Source organism: Octodon degus, unplaced genomic scaffold (genome assembly GCF_000260255.1).
Source record: "Octodon degus isolate 3935 unplaced genomic scaffold, OctDeg1.0 scaffold00136, whole genome shotgun sequence".
Lineage (NCBI taxonomy): Eukaryota > Metazoa > Chordata > Mammalia > Rodentia > Octodontidae > Octodon > Octodon degus.
Window position 1 is genome coordinate 5,682,518 of NW_004524712.1, and position 16,164 is coordinate 5,698,681.

A 16,164-nucleotide genomic window follows, 5' to 3' on the forward strand; every position below is an offset into this window, starting at 1 on the left:
GAGAGAGAGAGAGAGAGAGAGAGAGAGAGAGAGAGAGAGAGAGAGAGAGAGAGAGACGAGGGGCCGGCTGATCTTGCTGGAGAAAGGGAGTGACTGAGGCCGGCGAGAGAAGAGACGATGCTTTAATCGCCTCTGCCTGAAGAACCTAGGAACTGGGAGAGACGCTAAGCTGCACCTCTGGGGCGGGTAACTGGGCCAGGGAGTTCCCCCAAAAGCCCTGAAGCCCCCTGCAGCACCTCTAAGGAACATCCCCGAAGTTAGCATCAGTGGGACTTGGCAGCTTGAATCTCAACAGTAAGTTTTTCTTTTCCTCCTCACTGTCCCCCAGCTCGCGGTTCCGAGGGAGCATGGTCCACTGGACACTTGGTGGCGCGGGTGGTGGTGGTGGTGGCGGCGGCGGGGGTGTGCCCCTCCTAACAGCCTTTCACAAGTAACCTGCCAGAAGAAATGGAAAAGCTCAAGAAAGGTCCAAAGTTCACCAGGAAATTGGAGATGTCTGTGGCCGGCAGGAGGCTGGCTGCCCTAGGGTGGGGAGTCCCTCCTGCTGACCGCTGGAAATCTCTGTTCCCTAGGAGATACCTGGGCTTCCTGCATCTCCCTTCCTTGGATAGAGAGGCCAGGTCCCCCCGCCCAGAAGAGGGCAGAAGGGCCGGAAGGGGCCCGTTGCCCTGGGCCGCACCTTTACCTTTAGAGGGAGTGATCGGGTAGCTGAGACTCTCTTAGCTTTAGATCCTCAGCTTAATCTTATTTTCTCTTTTAAGTCTGGCCAAAGTGGGAAAGCTAGCTTGTTATTTCTGCCTCCTCTCTGCCTGGGTCATTTCCTGTGTGACTCCCTTTTTCCTTTGAAACACCTTTCAGACTTTTCCAAAAGGCCCCCAGAACTAGGATGGGTTCAGGAGGAGGAGCCTTGCTCTCTCCTCACCTGGGCTGCCTGTAGCTCCCAGGAGGTGGGCTCTGACGTCCCTGGTTCTCTGTGCCTTTCCTCAAACAGGGCTTTTCTTCCCAGGCTGTGGAACTGACCCCCACCAGATAATGATCAGTGGGGACATGCATGTTTGTCAGTACTTTATTTTCCTTTGATCCTCCTGTTGACACAGGCAACCACCTCATTCTACAGGTGAGAAACAGCAGCCCAGAGAGGCTGCTCAACTTGCCCAGGCTACACAGCTTCTAAAGAAAGCTTCTCACCTGGGTCTGACTGCCTTCCGTTCCTTGTCCTCAGCAGGAGCAAGCTGTGTGTTCTGGGGCTTGCTGGTTCCATGGGAAGCAGGCTAGTGAGGAAGGAGCCCCACCTATGGAGCGGGGGTGCTACCAGGGCCTGCATGAGTTAATCCTGACCCCATTCCTGGGAGGCAGAGAGAGCGCTCCTGTTTTATAGATGAGACAAAAGAATTTGGAGCACCGAGTAGCAGTGGTAGCATCCTCTAAACCCCTGCCCTCTGGCTTCACAAGACGGGCTTTCCATTATCAAAGAGCAGGTGTTCTGGCCTCCCCAGGCCAGTGGAAACCCCGTCAACAGGCATCCTGAACTCTGGTGGGTGCACGGAGCAGTGAATGCTCTGGAGTCAGAAAGAAGAGCCCTCCCTGGAGCGCTGACATGAAAAGTTTGGCCAGTTTCACTGGGGTTGTAAATTGCTGAGCCAACCCAAGGCATCAGAGAGAGAGAGAGGCAGGGCCTTGGCAGGAGTCCTGGGGCACAGGCTGTGTGCTACTCGGAAGCTCAGAGCCAGGGCCACCATTAAGAGAAAGCAGTTTTCCCCAAGAGAACTTGTCTGCACACTCCACAATGCCCAGTAGTCCTCCCTGGACTTGCTACCTAGCTGCCTAGCAGAAGGAAACCTGCCACTGAAGACAGCTTCCAAGAGCTGCTGGGGCTGCTGGCGCTCCTCACAGGCAGCATTTCCTAAGTGTCTGCGTTAAACAGAAAATGAGTGTTCCATCAACAAGCAGCCCAGCCCAAGGATGTCGCTCTGCTCCAGCCAGCCCCAAAGCAAAGCTACTTCCCCTGGCTGATGCCAGACTTCAGAGAGACCCCACGTATGGGTGCCCCTGAGCTTCCTGCCACCTCCACCCATGGTGGGTCCAGCAGACATATCAGTGTGGGGGTCACAGTGCTGTCCTGGCCTCGCTGCTTGTAGCAAATCCTTCTTAGCAAGCAGGGTCTCAGGAGGTCTTTCTGCCAGGGCTTGACTGGGCTTGTCAGAAATTCTGCAATTCAGCAGGTTGCTCTGGTCATCTCTGATGTAGTCACACCCCGCAGGGAAGAAATGACTGGTGTCCCTTTTCTAGTCCCACTTGCTCCTAGAATGACAGAAGTCCGCCTGCCTTCTGCCCAAGCTGTGCCTCCCATCCAGACACTGGAACACTGCATCTACTTCTGGTCTTTGTTTTCCAGTCAGTTCAGCAGCTGCTTCCTTGGTCACCTACCTGGCATGCTCCAGGAATACTTAGTTTCTGAAGACCTTGGAATGTGGTCATTTGGGCAGAGTTATGCTTTCCATTTAGGAGAATGTTAGCAAAACCTTGCCTGCGTTTTCAGTGCCAATACTGATTGAATTTTAAGGCTGTGGGTGGGAGATGATGGGGAAAAGGGGGTGGGGTGGGGACAGGAGTCCTTTAGGTAGCTGGGGGGGGGGCTGTTTCTAGATTAAACTTTTCACTGTGCACAGGGCACACAGAGGTCACTGGGAGCCCGCAGCGCTTCTAAGAGGGGACTTCAGATGGCTGCTGAGACGTTGTCAGCCATGGAGTACTTTCTCTATTTTCTATTTTTTCCCTAAGAACAAGAAGAATGGGAGTTCGGGCATAAAGGATTGTAGGGAGGCATTGAATAAAATTACCTATGTATTGTTTCAAAAAGATTTATGAAGTGGCTTTCCCTGAAATAATTTTAAATAGAGCAGACAGCTTCCCATTCCCGAAGGAGTGGTGGAGGGGCGATGCGGCCGCTGCTGCAGCCTCTCTGGTTCCTCCTACCTTGACATTCTGATAAGGAAGCTATTCTCGTCCTGAGAGCCCAGGACGCCACTACGTCTTGCCAAAAGCCGTGTTAAGTTAAATGTCAGAGCCAGACCTTTAACTCATGACCCTGGAGCTCCTGGCTGGGCGTCAATGTTAAGTTCCGTTGTCATTCCAGGCCAGCCCACGCTGGGGGCAAAGGTAGTGGATCATCTGACCAATTGGCAGGTGGATGGACCTATAGGGTGGCCAGAAAGTCTGGGGCCAGCACCTCAGAGAGAGCAGGAAGACAGGACTGTAAACTACTCCAGTTCCTTTGAACTGGTTGTTGGGGCTTGTGTGATTCTCACCCCTACTTGTTCGCTTGCATTTCAGGCTTTTCAGGCTGCCTGTCTTACCATCAGGGAGGCCCCTGTACCGTTCTTTCTTGGGCTCAGAAAGGAAAGAGGGGGATGGGCTGAGGGCCTCTCAGATGCTAGCTGGGGTCCAACCTGCCGAGAATCTCCTCAGACTCCCGCCGCACCAGTCCAGAGTGGCCTTGAGCAGAGCCTGGGCTTGAGCCCAGGCGCACAGGCGCATGAAGGGCTGCCTGCCTCAAGAAAGTGACCCTCCCCCAGGGCTAGCTGGAGGCCAAGGTGTGCAGGCCCAGGGCCCTTTATTAGAGAAACATAAAGTACTCCTCGCATTCTTTCACAGAAGTGTGTGGAGCTCCAACCGTAGGCTAGCACTTGCGCGGGCACCTGCGGTAGAAGGTTGGAGCAGGTGCATACAGCCTGCCCTGCCCTGAGGGGACCTGCTCAGGAAGTTGCAGCCTTGGGGATACGTGCCATTGGGGACAGGCACAGAGGGTTATGGTGGTGTACCAGGGGGAAACGGAATGCTTCCATGGGACTTTGCAAAGTGGATGTGCTGGTGACCCTGCCAGGAGGTGGTCACAGGTTAGACAGAGGGGGTTGGAAGGGAAATTAGAAGGCCTGGTGGGTGGCGCGAGTGTCCACTCTGTGGGTGTCTGACCTCCTGGACTCCTCAGAAGGACTCGCTCACATTTTATTTCCTTTCCACTCCTCTTTCTCTTTCCCTCAGTTTCATTCTTTCTCTTTCCATGTTTGTTTTTTCTCACTTTTTCTCTTGACCATAACTGCCCTTTAGTTCTTCTTTAGTTAAGACCTTTTTCATACTGTACTTGTTATCTTATTTTTAGTAATTTTTCCCTCATTTTTAAATAATTGTAGAATCACATGCAGTTTAAGCAATAATGGAGACCGGCCATCCTCCTTCCCCACTTTCTCTCATTGGTACTAATATCTTGTGAAACTACAATACAGTGTGCAAATAATTGGTGATGCAACATTTCCATCTACAAGAGTAGCTTTTATGTCACCTTCTTCCCCTCTATCCCCTCATCCCTGGCAACCAGGAATCCATTCCCTATTGCTATAATTTTTTTTCATCTCAAGAATGGTAGGGCTGGGGAGATGGCTCAGTAGAATAAGTGCTTGCCTGGCAAGTGCAAAGGCCTGAGTTCAATCCCCGTTTCCACACACACAAAAAAAGTAAGTTAAAGAATGATATGAAAAAACTAGGGGTATAGCTAGTGGTAGAGCATTTGCCTAAAAATGTATATAAACAGAGTCACACAGCATGTAACATTTTAGTAACAGAACTACCAAGATTGATTCGTGTGTGTGTGTGTGTGTGTGTGTGTGTGTGTGTGTGTGTGTTTTCTTGCTAGCTTGCTGGGTAGTAGTCCATAGAGTGAATGTGTCATGGTTCATGTCACACCCAACCCGCTGAAGCAGAGCTAGGTTGTTCTGGGTTGGGGCTAGTATGCAAAAGTGTCTGGATATATCGACACCCACTTCCATGTGAGCAGACGTTTTCATTTCTCTGGGATAAGCACCCAGAAGTAGACTTGCTGGGTCATGTGGTAGTTGTGTATATATTTTAAAATCTGTCAAACTGTTTTCCATGTTGACCGTACTATTTCATATTGCCACCAGAAATGGACAAGTGATCCTGTTTCTGTATACCCTTGCCAGAAGGTAGTGTCATTGCTATTTTTTGTCACTGTGTGATGAGTGAAATCAGAGCAATCTAAACTCTGGTTTTAAATAACTTTTTTCTAATGTACAAGGATGCTGACCGTCTTTCCAAGCTTATTTGCCTTCTATATACTCAGTTTCTTCAGGAAACTGTCTTTGGTCCACTTTCTAATTGGGTTAGTCTTTGCTATTGTTTCCACTGAGGTTTTGGGAGTTCTTTATATATTTTTGATACTAGTCCTTTGTCACATAGATAGTTTACAGATATTTTCCCTTACTCTATAATTTGCCTTTTCATCTTTACAGTGTTTTCCAGAGCAAACATTTTCAATTCTGGTAAGGATTAATTTTTCAGTTTTTATTTTTATAGATAGTGCCTTTGGTGCCAAATCTAAGATCTCTTTGCTTGCCCTAGATCTTGAAGGGTTTCTCCCACTGCTTTAAAAATTATAGTTTTTTCTTTTATATTTGAGTCCATGATCCATGTTGAGTTAATTCTGGTGTAAGGTCTAACACTGTGATTAAGGTCATTTTTCCCCTCATGGATGTGAGATTGCCTTTTCACCATTTCTTGAAAGAATTCTATACCTTTTATTGAATTTCTTTTGCATTTCTGTAGAAAATAAGTTGAGCATCTTTGTCCCATTAACCTATGTGGCTGTCCTTTTGCCAGTGTCACACGTTATTACATAATTAGTCTTGAACCTGGGGAGACTGATTCCTTCTACTTTCCTGTGGTACAGGTGAGATAGCTCATCAGACTAAAGCATCTGCTTAGGCAAGCTTAGGCAAGCGCAGGGACCCTGGTTCGACCCCCAGCCCCACATGCCATGCCAGCCCGGCCCCTGGGGTAGGCTGAGTGACCCACAGAGTCCAGGGTAGTGACGTACACCTGTAATCCCAGGGCTGGGGAGGTGGAAAACAGGAGGATCACTATGAGTCCGAGCTGTGTGGGAAGACCCTGTAACAACCATACATTAATTAATTAAATCCTGTGGATTTTTGGCAGGAACTGCACCACGTGCGTGTGTTAGTTCGGGAGAGTCGAACTCTTTGCTGTCTCTTGAGGCTCCTGCTCCACGAACACTCAGGCAACTCCACTGATTCAGCTAGACTTTGGTTTCTTTCGTCACATTTTGTACTTGGCAGATCTTTTTGCCAGGAAATGACTGTGATCTTGGGCATTGATTCATTGCGCAGAACTTCAGCTCCCCTTGTGAGAGGTGGCTTGGTGACATCTGCCTTGGATCGGCGTGACAAGGGTCAAATGCAGCATCTGGGAAGCACCAACAAGCTCCCACGCCTGGTTCTTCTGTTTCTTCTTTCTCTCCTCTTTCCTACTCCCACTGGCTGCCATGATCACCCCAACCTTTCTTCACTGTGCCTTTTCTTTTCATCCTTTGCTTTTTAAATCCCTTTTCCCCTCTCAGCCACTTAACTCTAAGTCTCACTTTGTCTCTCATTCTCACTCACTTATCCTGCTTCATTCGGTCTCCTGAGAATCTTTTCTCACCCATCCCTCATGGGTGCTTGGCCATCCCTTTCCCTGCTTTCCCTAGATGTGGAGTGTCACTCCAGGGACAGCCATCCTGGGTTAAGCCAGATCAACAGCTTACTAGCTTCGGGGCCACCGGCTCTCTCCTGTGCCTCCAGTTCCTTGTCTATAAAATGGAGTGAATAGTAACTATCTCATATCTTCTAGAAATGATAAAATGAGTATGTAGAAAACATTTAGCATAGTCTGTTTAAATAGGTTTCAGCTGTAATTACTGGGCTATGGCCAATTATACCTGTCCTAGATTCTTCTCCTTCACTCATCCCTTTGCCTCCCCTCACCATCCCTTCTTTTATGTGTATATGAATGAACATATTCAAATTTGTATCTTCTTACTTTCTTGCTGTTGTCTCTTCCACATTTTATGTCACACTCTCTAGTGATAACTGCTCAATTGGCACCAGCCAGAAAATCTCTCCTAAGGGCTGTGGAGAGGAAATAAGTGCTTTTCATTTTGATTTAATTATTAATCCCCTTTATTCTTTGATGAAGGATGCATACACAGTGGGGTTGAGAGGAAGACAACGTACTAGAAAGATGCCGGTAGCTTTCAAAGAGAGGCAGGCTTTAAAAAGCAACAGTACTAGAGAGACAGGTACAAATGTGGGGACCACAAACAATGGAGTAATTTGATTTTCATGCCCTTTTGTTCATGAATCTTCAGGCCTTCTTTGGATGACCAAGAGGGTTGCGTGGATTATGCCAGAGAGCCAGAGCTGAGACTCAGTGCGAGCAGATATGAGGAGCCATGACGGGCCCCAGCTCGGCAGGGAGGACCACGAAATGTTCCACCCTAAGAAAGTGGGGCCACGTGGACCAGCAGCCTCAGGTGCAAAGTTAGGGGCCTGCTCCACAGATGCCCCGCTCAGTGATTGATTCCCTAGTGACCTTCGCATATGAGTGAGCCCACTAAGCTGCTCTTCCTCAGCACAAATTTGTCCTAATCACTGCAGAACATGTTTGGACCCAGTTGGGTGTGCTCAGCTGGATCTTCTCAGTGTTGTCTTGTTATCTTGTGTTCTCTCCAGAGAGTTGAACTTCCCAAGCCAAATGCCAGGTCTGTCTGCCCTCATGTCAGACAACACTATTCTCCTTGAAGACCTCATAGGTGAAAGACTCTTTAGGCGCTCTCTCTCCCTCTCTCTCTGTTTCTCTCTCTCTCTCTCTCTCTCTCTCTCTCTCTCTCTCTCTCTCTCTCTGCCTTTTTATTGTCACCATGAACTCTAGGTGTTTTTATTTAATGACAAAGTAACTTTGTCATTAAATTTACTGTGAGATTAGTCCAAAGCAATTCTAAGTGGGCACTTGTTTCTCTCTGGATATCAGAAAGCGTGCAGGCGCTCTTATTTCTTCCTTAGAGTCACGGGGCCAGGCGAGGGTGCAGTCTGACAGCACGTCCGTCCGTCCGTCCGTCCGTCTCCCCTTGGCTGAGTGCGCCTCTCTCCAGGCCGCAGTCCCTGCTGTGCTGCCAGCACCAGCTGGGCCTCCGCAGTGTGGCTGGAGGTCAGGGTTCCCGCAGGCTCGCTGTTAAATCTTTTGTTGCTGTGTCACATAAGACTTCCCAGTTGGTATTTCTGTGGCTACAGTATGACCGTCCCAGGAGGGACTGAGCCGGCCTTTCTGTGTCCGCAGTGGCGTACTGCCCCAGCTGTGCGGCAGGAGACGAGCAAGGCCTCTGCTGAGGCAGCCCAGGAGTTCTGAAGAGCCCAGGAGGCCTGCAGATAGGTTAAGAGGGACAAGTGCCTTACACTAGAATTTGGTGAGACAGAATTTTCCTGATAAAATGCATATCTTTTTTTTTTTAATACAAGGTCTCACTATGTAGTTCAGACTCATAATGATCCTCCTGCCTCAGCCTCCCTAGTGCTGGGATTACAGGCCTGTGCCACCATGCCTGGGTCTGGGGCCGGCACAGCATGCAGTACTAGGGTTCAAACTCAGGACTGTGTGCTTGCCAGGCAGGACCTAAGGGGTAATGTAGAATTTAGAGCAGTATGTGGCCTGCCCAGGAGAATGGGGATTATAGTTAAGAACCAAGATCCGTGAATTTCAGTGGGCAGGAAGCAGAGACTGGGACAGTGAGCTGTGGGGTCAGACCAAGGTCAGTCAAAGCCAGGTTCTGAGCTGAGCCATGCGGCCTTGGGCAAACTCACCTTCTGCTCTGAATCTCAGCCTCCTTCTCTGTCATAGCGGTGTCACACCTGCCAGCGGTGTTGTTGAGATGGCCAGGTGGGCTAGCTCAGGTGAGGTACACAGTGCAAAGCTGTGCATAGCGTATGTGCACGCACACACACACACACACACACACACACACGTTTCCAGAGCTTTTCTGCAAAGAAAAAAATGTTCAGTACACCCTGCTCTAGGAGATAGATGGAGCACATTTTCAAAACAAAAGCAAACAGGTGCGGAGCCTACAGTACAGACATGACAGAAAGCAGGTCTTAGTCCGGTGTCCCTGAGTTCAAACAAGGTACAGCCGAGTGGCTCTGGGAACAGCCTCACTCCTGCCTCTGCATCTCCAGCCTCTGTTTGGAATAGGAAGGCCACCCACACCAAGGGACAAAGTCAAGAGCTCCCCTCCGAGTGGCAGAGGCAGCCCACGTTGCAGGCCAGCAGGGCCCAGAGCATAACACACGGTGGGGCAGGGCTGTGCGAGGCGGATGTGCGGGTTCCGCCGCCCTCTCCCAGCCTCCAGCAGCCCTTGGCCCTGCTGGCAGCTCTGCGGTCACACAGTGCTGTATGCAGGGACAGCTCCACAGTGATGAAGTGTCCTGTCTGACGCCCTCTATTTCTAGATCCACACTGTTTCTGGTTCCACATTCTGCTGGGAGCTGGGTGCCCTGCTGTCCTCCTCTGGCATGGGGCCTCTTGCTTGGAGCACAGTTTAAAGTACAATGCCTTCCCCGAGCCCTGGTGAGGAGCAACCTGGGCATAGCCACCAGCTCCTGCGCTGTAATGCCAGTCCTGGGAGAGCTGCCCCGCCCCTGTCACCCCACAGTTCCCTAACTTGGCTAACACCTCTATCCCATCTGAGCTGGGAACCAGCTCAGGAGCTCACTCACTCCAACCTCTGTCCTTACAGCCCTCCTCCAGGAGGACTACAGCATATCGGGGCAGAGGCCTCGTCCCCTGGGGAGTATTCCTTCCCTGAGTGAGGACCATGGCCACTGCTCAGATATTCTCTGTACCTCTCTCACCAGGTGTACTGCTGGGGTCCTGGAGGCACCAAAGCAGATGATTTATTTTATCTGCATGCCCACGGGGACAGGGGAGGACAGATAGGCTACTTAGGACCACAGGGGCCAAGTGGGGTGACAGAGTGAGCCATGCTGAGCCCTTTCCTTCCCATGGGGAGCATCTCAGATCTTCCCTATGGCTTCTTGTTTCCTGTGTCTTGGGGATGGACAGGCAGTGTTCAGAGCAGATCCACTAAGGCAAGGCAGGAAGCTCTGAGGATAGTGCATCATGCTGTGTTACACTTAACACCATGTCTGGCATAATTCAAAGCAAATCCAGAGTGTCCGTAAGGGGACGAGTGCTGTGACTGAAGCTCCCAGCATCACAAGTGATCACCTTGCAGTGGATTGCAAGGTACATTCCAGGTAAAGAAGCTTTCCTGGGACTGTTAGAGAAGTGCAGGTACAGGGAAGCCTGCATCTAGGGATCCTGAGACTGCTTTGTTAACAAGAGCCTTATGAGCAGCAGGCATGGAAATGCCAGTGGGGTGAGATTCTACCACCTTCTTCCTCTGTAGCATGCCTCACTGGTCAGCTGATTGGCTGGCTGGCTGGATGGCTGGATGGATGGCTGGATGGGTGGGTGGGCAGGTGGGTCAATGGACGGGTTGGTGTGTAGATGGATGGATGGATGGATGGATGGATGGATGGATGGATGGGCAAGTGGGTCAGTGGATGGGTTGGTGTGTAGATGGATGGATGGATGGACGGATGGATGGATGGATGGATGGGCAAGTGGGTCAGTGGATGGGTTGGTGGGTAGATGGACGGACGGATGGATGGATGGATGGATGGATGGATGGATGGATGGGCAGGTAGCAGGTGGGTTGATGGATGGGTTGGTGGGTAGATGGATTGATGGATGGACTGATGGATGGATAAATGGATAGATGGATGGATGGGGCCATGTATGGGCTTCTCTTGGGCATTCACACCTACTACTTCATGTGCTATGATACAGACTAACTTGGGTACGAAAAGTAAAGCCATAGATATCTAGGAAAATTGACAGAATAGTTGCAAAATGATGAGAATTTTCAACAAAATCCCTGCTGGGTTTTTAAAATGTATTACTACTGGGCTCTGTGCCATTAAACTTCAATGTACACTAAAAAAAGTTTCCTTTTAAGGTTGGTCATTTGGAAAACCTGGAAAACCAGGACTGGTCCCCTGGGAGAGGCTAGTCCTTCTTTGTGTGTTAGGCACAGGCTCTGGGGGCAGGACCATGGGGCGATTCCCTGGCCCCAGGAAAAGGAGCCTGTTTTACCTAACTCTGCTTTTACACTCCTGGGGTGGGACCTCTGTGTGCCCTCTCTATAGACCCCTCCTGGCCTCTTTGAGTCCCAGTTTGTGCCTGTGGTTGCAAGAGGTTTGGGGCCCTTTCCTGTGCCATGGGACACCCGGGAGGAACTAGGTGAAAGTGGTATTTCCAGCCTCAGTATGAACTTGGCTGGGCACCTGAACTGGAGAGCAGCCACGGAACGCCCCTAGGTCAGGTCACAGTGCCAGGCCACAGCCCGTTGGCTCTCGGCTGCACTCTCATGCTGCCTGTGTGCACAACAATGCTCAGGGCTTCGCCAGCCCGGGGCTTCCTCTTCCCTAAGAGATTCCAGGCTCCGCTTCACTCTCCCACCTCAGGTCGGCACAGGGGAGCCACAAGGAGGCCTCTGCAGGCAGGGATGATGGTGGCAAGGGCAAAGGGAACAGGCTCGCCTGGGGCCACGAGCACAGGCTCTGCCTGGGCATGAAAGAGAACAATTCATAGACAGCTATCAGTTAGGGAATGGTGACAGGAGGAGTCCACGTGCATGCAGCGGAAACGTGACCCAGATCGGGACGTCGCAGAGGGCGCCTGCGCTCACTTGCTGCTCATGCGCTTTTCACTTCCCCTTCTCGGCAGCTGCCCTGGCTTGGCACTATCACCACCTCCACTTTGCGGGTGAAACAACTGAGGCCTAGAGAAGTAACTTCCGCCAAAGAGCCTCAGCTCAAGGCAGAGCGGAAACCTGGGGAATCTGATGCCAGAGTCAGCATGCCCAGCCGCCCATCATCTGGAGTCCCTTTCACTCTGTGGCTGTGGGACTGAGGTCCCTACCACCTCCTGGCTGTCGGCTGAAAGCGTATCAGCTCCCAGAGGTGGCCACATTGCTTGCTGCTGGTCCCCTCCATCTTTAACACCAGCAAAGGAGAGATATGCCTGTCAGCTAATTTCTCTAGTGATTGAGTCACCTGCTTCAGGAAAACCCTTCCTTTGCAGGGTCTCAGCCAGGCTCACCCCACCTGCCCTTCCTTTCTGAGGGACAGCTGTGCCACAGAACAGAATCCAGTCTTGGAGTGGTAGCTCCCGCCCTAAATGCCCAGATCTCACACAGTGTATCAAAGGACAATTCTGCCTGCCTACATGAGCCTTCTCCCTAGGAGATATGCATGCTACGCACCTTTAAAGTTTCTGCTGACCTTCATGTGGTCCTCAAGGACACTGGGACAACCTCCTCACCCACCAGCTTGGCGCATTTTCCTATCTTAACAACCAGTAAGCCATATAAATGTGTGCACAATACCTCGACCTGAGACTCAGGGTGTCCTCCTCACAGTGCTCTTTCCAACCCATCGCAAGACCCACATCTCAAGGATGCAGACACTGGCCCAGCCCGCATGAGACAGGACAGAGAAAACAGGTGCATGTGTTTGGGATGCTCATTTTCAGAGATAGGGAGGCCGTCTGGAACAAGACTCCCAGCCCAGTGCTCTCCCTAATGACCCCAAACATGGCTCTGGGAGGCTGCTGTACCGGGCTCCTGGCTTCCTGCCCTATGCAGGCTGGCCCTGGGTTCCTCATGCAGCAGTCCATTTAGGTGGTATCAGGTTTGGTCATTATCTAAAATGTAGCTCCTTTTGGTCTCTTTTGAGTCTCTCTCCCCTCCAATATCAAAGGACTAAGCCCCATTGCTGGACTCGAAGCACTGCTTCCCCCGAGCTTTCATCTTGGCTCAGCAAGGCTTCCCATCTGTGGGCACAGGTGGCTGGAAGATGAAGAGTAACAGGTTGATGAGGTGACACAGAATTCACTCAAGTCACAGTCTTGTCTGGTGTCCCACAGGGAGCAGCTGGAATACTCAGCTGGCCTCGGCAGAGCCGTGCCTCTCTTCCACCTCTCTGTCAACATTTCTGTACAAGCCCTAAGTTCAAAGCTGCAGGGCTAGAACTGAAACCCTGGAAGGGCTAGACTGTATGTATCATCCACACTGACTTATGGCCAGCTGCTAGTGCAAGGGCTGGACTGTGCAGCGCCTCAGTTAGTGCTTGCTGAGTGGATGTGCACTTAGTAGAATGGATTGGAAATCTGATTAAAGGTGGCCATCTCCATTGTCCCTGAAAATCTGCTTGGCTTGATGAGCAGACAGCACTGGAGGAAGTGGCTTTAGGGTCAGCACGTTGCTAGCCCTTCAAAGAAATCTAGATGGCAAAGGCTCCATGGCAGCTAGCTCACTGTGTGCCCTGCACAGTGCACAGGACCACAAGAGGTGGCAGGAGTTAGATGTTGCTCATTCCTCTTTCTTTACCTTCAAAATACGACCAATAGAATATTGTATTAAGTTCAAATTCAAGGGGAGTTCATGAATATACCACTATAGTATGTATTATATCAAAAGTATGTTCTGAAAATGCAGCTTTAGTTGAGTTTGTTGTCACGTGAACATCCAACATCATAGATTGTGAGGTAAGATGGCTGCAGCATCACTGGGTGATGTAACTTAAAAGGATCACCATTGTGCTGCGTGGGCTAAAGTGGCATATTAGGCCCATGACTTATCCTTCTATTTACACATTTAAAAATACAATTACATATTTTTCCTGTAGATCCATGAAGGAGCAAAGAATATTATCAGAGACTTATAGGAAAGGAAACTGAGGTCAAGCAAGTTAGGGTTAGTTTTCTGTGGACCACGAAGCAAGTCTGCTGGACCCTAAGTGAGAAGCCGAATGGTGACCTGGGCTGGGGAGAAATCCTTCCATGCGTGCTTCCAGTGAGCATGGAGCAAGTGCACCAACCTCAGCTAGAAGGAGAAGGCCTTTCCCTATCTGCTAGATGCAAAAAGTTTCCTGACCTGGGTAGAGGTGTCCTAGAAAACATCTTTTTGCTTCCAGTACAGCACCAGGGCTTCTCCTACAAGAACATATGAGAGTATGTTTAAAAATAAAAAAGGAAACAGTGCAGAAAATCAGCAGAAAGCTGTTCTCTCCCAAGAGCTAGAGGCAGAAGAGTGCTCTTTCCCCAGTGCCCTGGCCCATGACTCACTCACAGCACTGTGCTGGCACCACCCTGCATGGATGGCCCGGAGCCCAGGAAGCCCCACCAAACCTGGCCTGAGTCCAAGCAGCTGAGGTCTCAGGATCAGAGCGTCTCAGGCCCCGCTGTGTACCTCACATGTCTGAAATTCTGTGGCCAGGTTTGCAGTACAAAGACTCCTCCCCCAGAGGCAGAGCCTGATGTTGCTTGGGATTCTGCAGAGAAATCCATGCCTTCTCCTCCTTGTTTCATTTATCTCTGTAGCAGCCACATGATGGAGCAGGGAGCAGGTGGCTCTGGCTGATGGATGTCTGAGACAAATGGCCCTTCACATGCTTCTTCAGTATGGTTTTTTAAAGGGTACCTTGAAATTGCTGCAACCACCCAGGCATCAAAGGAAAACGTCTGCCAGAGACATCTGGTCTCCCCGGAGGGGTCAACTGGCCTTGGTTGGACAATGAGGGTTGGCCCAGTGGGTTACAGAATATGCATTTGGTTGTTCCCGCAGGTGGATGTTTTATTGTTGTTTTGCTCAGCTAAACTCACAGCTGAAATAGCCCCAAAAGTGGTGGTACGGGAGTTCCCACAAGAACCTGATCCCAAACTATCCCAAGATAGTTGAGGCTGCCTGGGATTCCCAAAAAGGAATCATTAAACTCAAAGCATTTCTACAGGAACTTAACATCCGGAGAGATCCTTATGGTAGGTGGTGAGAAGAGGCGGGATCTACTCAGGCAGATCCCCAGCGAGGCCCAGGGATGGGATGCAGAGCTATGGGGGTTTACGGAACTTGCCTTGAGACTCAGGCTAGCTAAGCCCTCAGGCTTGAGCCAAGCAAACCTTGGTAGTAACGCCAAACTACCACATGTCTAAAAAACGGGTAGATAATAACAGCCTGTGTAACAGCTTTATAGTAGGCTTATATGAGCTAATGATTGTAAGTTTCTTAGTGCAATTCCTGGCTCTTGATGCTCAGAAATTTAACTGTTGTTATTAATTACAGAGATTCTCATGGTCTTCTTTAACTTCATCAGAGTCTTCGAGCATTTTAAATGGGCTTGAGCAGAATCGGAAAGAGTAGATGGGGTGTCGCAGATGTCTGGGTATCTCTTTGAAGTGTGGGAACTCCTCAGTGAAGAACTGTTCACAGTCCTTTTAAAAGCCCGGGGACTTGAACATCCTGCTCATGCCAATTTGTTAGGGAATAGCTGGATCAAAAATTTTAAGAGTGGATCTACCCAGAAATTTGTCATTTTAGTAATTGCTCAGGCTGCCACAGACTCTCCACTCAGACAGGGAGAGCAACCACTTTGCGAATCAGACATGCGCTGTCTTTTCCTTTGTGTCTGCTGCTAAAAAACCGCAGATGAGAGGAAAGGAGACAGCCAGATATAAAGTAAAGAGCACAGAGTTCGAGCCGGGAAAGCAAAAATCTAAATGTCAGCTTTACCAGTTGTTTTCTGTTTGGTGGCCTAGATGCCACTTCCCTCTGTGGGCCTCTACTTTCTTATTCCTTCATTCAATTATTTAGTAAGTACTTTGAATGCACCAGGGGACAAAGCAGGCACAAAATTATGCCCTTTGGGGGCCAAGACACCCCTGTGATCTCACTACTCCTGGAAGCTGAGCAGGAGGATCACCAAGTTGAGCCCAGTGTAGTGGGCAAGTGAGTAAGACCCTGTCTCAAAATTGTTTTTTATTTTTATTTTCTTTTTTTAAAATTAAGATATTCTGAAAGGAAGATTTAATGTTTATTTGACCCCTCTTGCATACATGTGCCTGAAAAACTGAGCAACAAATTTGACAATAACAATGCATAGTATAAAAACCAGTGCTAATTTTCTATTTTTTTCCTTTGAAATTCTGCACCATTTTGCTATATGTTGCTTTGTTTGTCTTTGTTATTTGTTCTTGCTTTTACTTTTGTTTTTTTCCCATAATTTTACTGATAAACAAATAGCAATGAGACAGTTTCAAATCAAATTGGTAGGACAGTTTCAATAATTCACACATTGCATACATTCTTCCTAGTGGTTAATTGCTGTACAAGATGCGGACATGATATCCTATTTACAAACA

General features: G+C 49.6%; 1 protein-coding gene and 1 long non-coding RNA gene across 3 annotated transcripts in view; one reads left to right on the forward strand and one right to left on the reverse strand.

Moving 5' to 3' along the window:
* Window positions 1-62: 62 nt before the first annotated feature.
* The window catches only part of Kcnj5 (potassium voltage-gated channel subfamily J member 5), a 32,010-nt gene continuing 15,908 nt past the window's right edge, over window positions 63-16,164 (forward strand). The window contains exons 1-2 of one of the 2 annotated variants that reach the window (XM_023701519.1): window positions 63-294; window positions 992-1,117. The gene's annotated coding sequence lies outside the window, so the exon portion shown is untranslated. The remainder of the gene's footprint in view (window positions 295-991; window positions 1,118-16,164) is intronic. The other variant, XM_004641414.2, reaches the window with a different exon arrangement.
* LOC111812680 lies at window positions 7,981-9,238 on the reverse strand. The gene is made up of 3 exons (XR_002818117.1): window positions 8,983-9,238; window positions 8,709-8,884; window positions 7,981-8,270 (listed from the first exon to the last, which is right to left on the reverse strand). It is a non-coding gene; the product is annotated as an uncharacterized LOC111812680 (long non-coding RNA).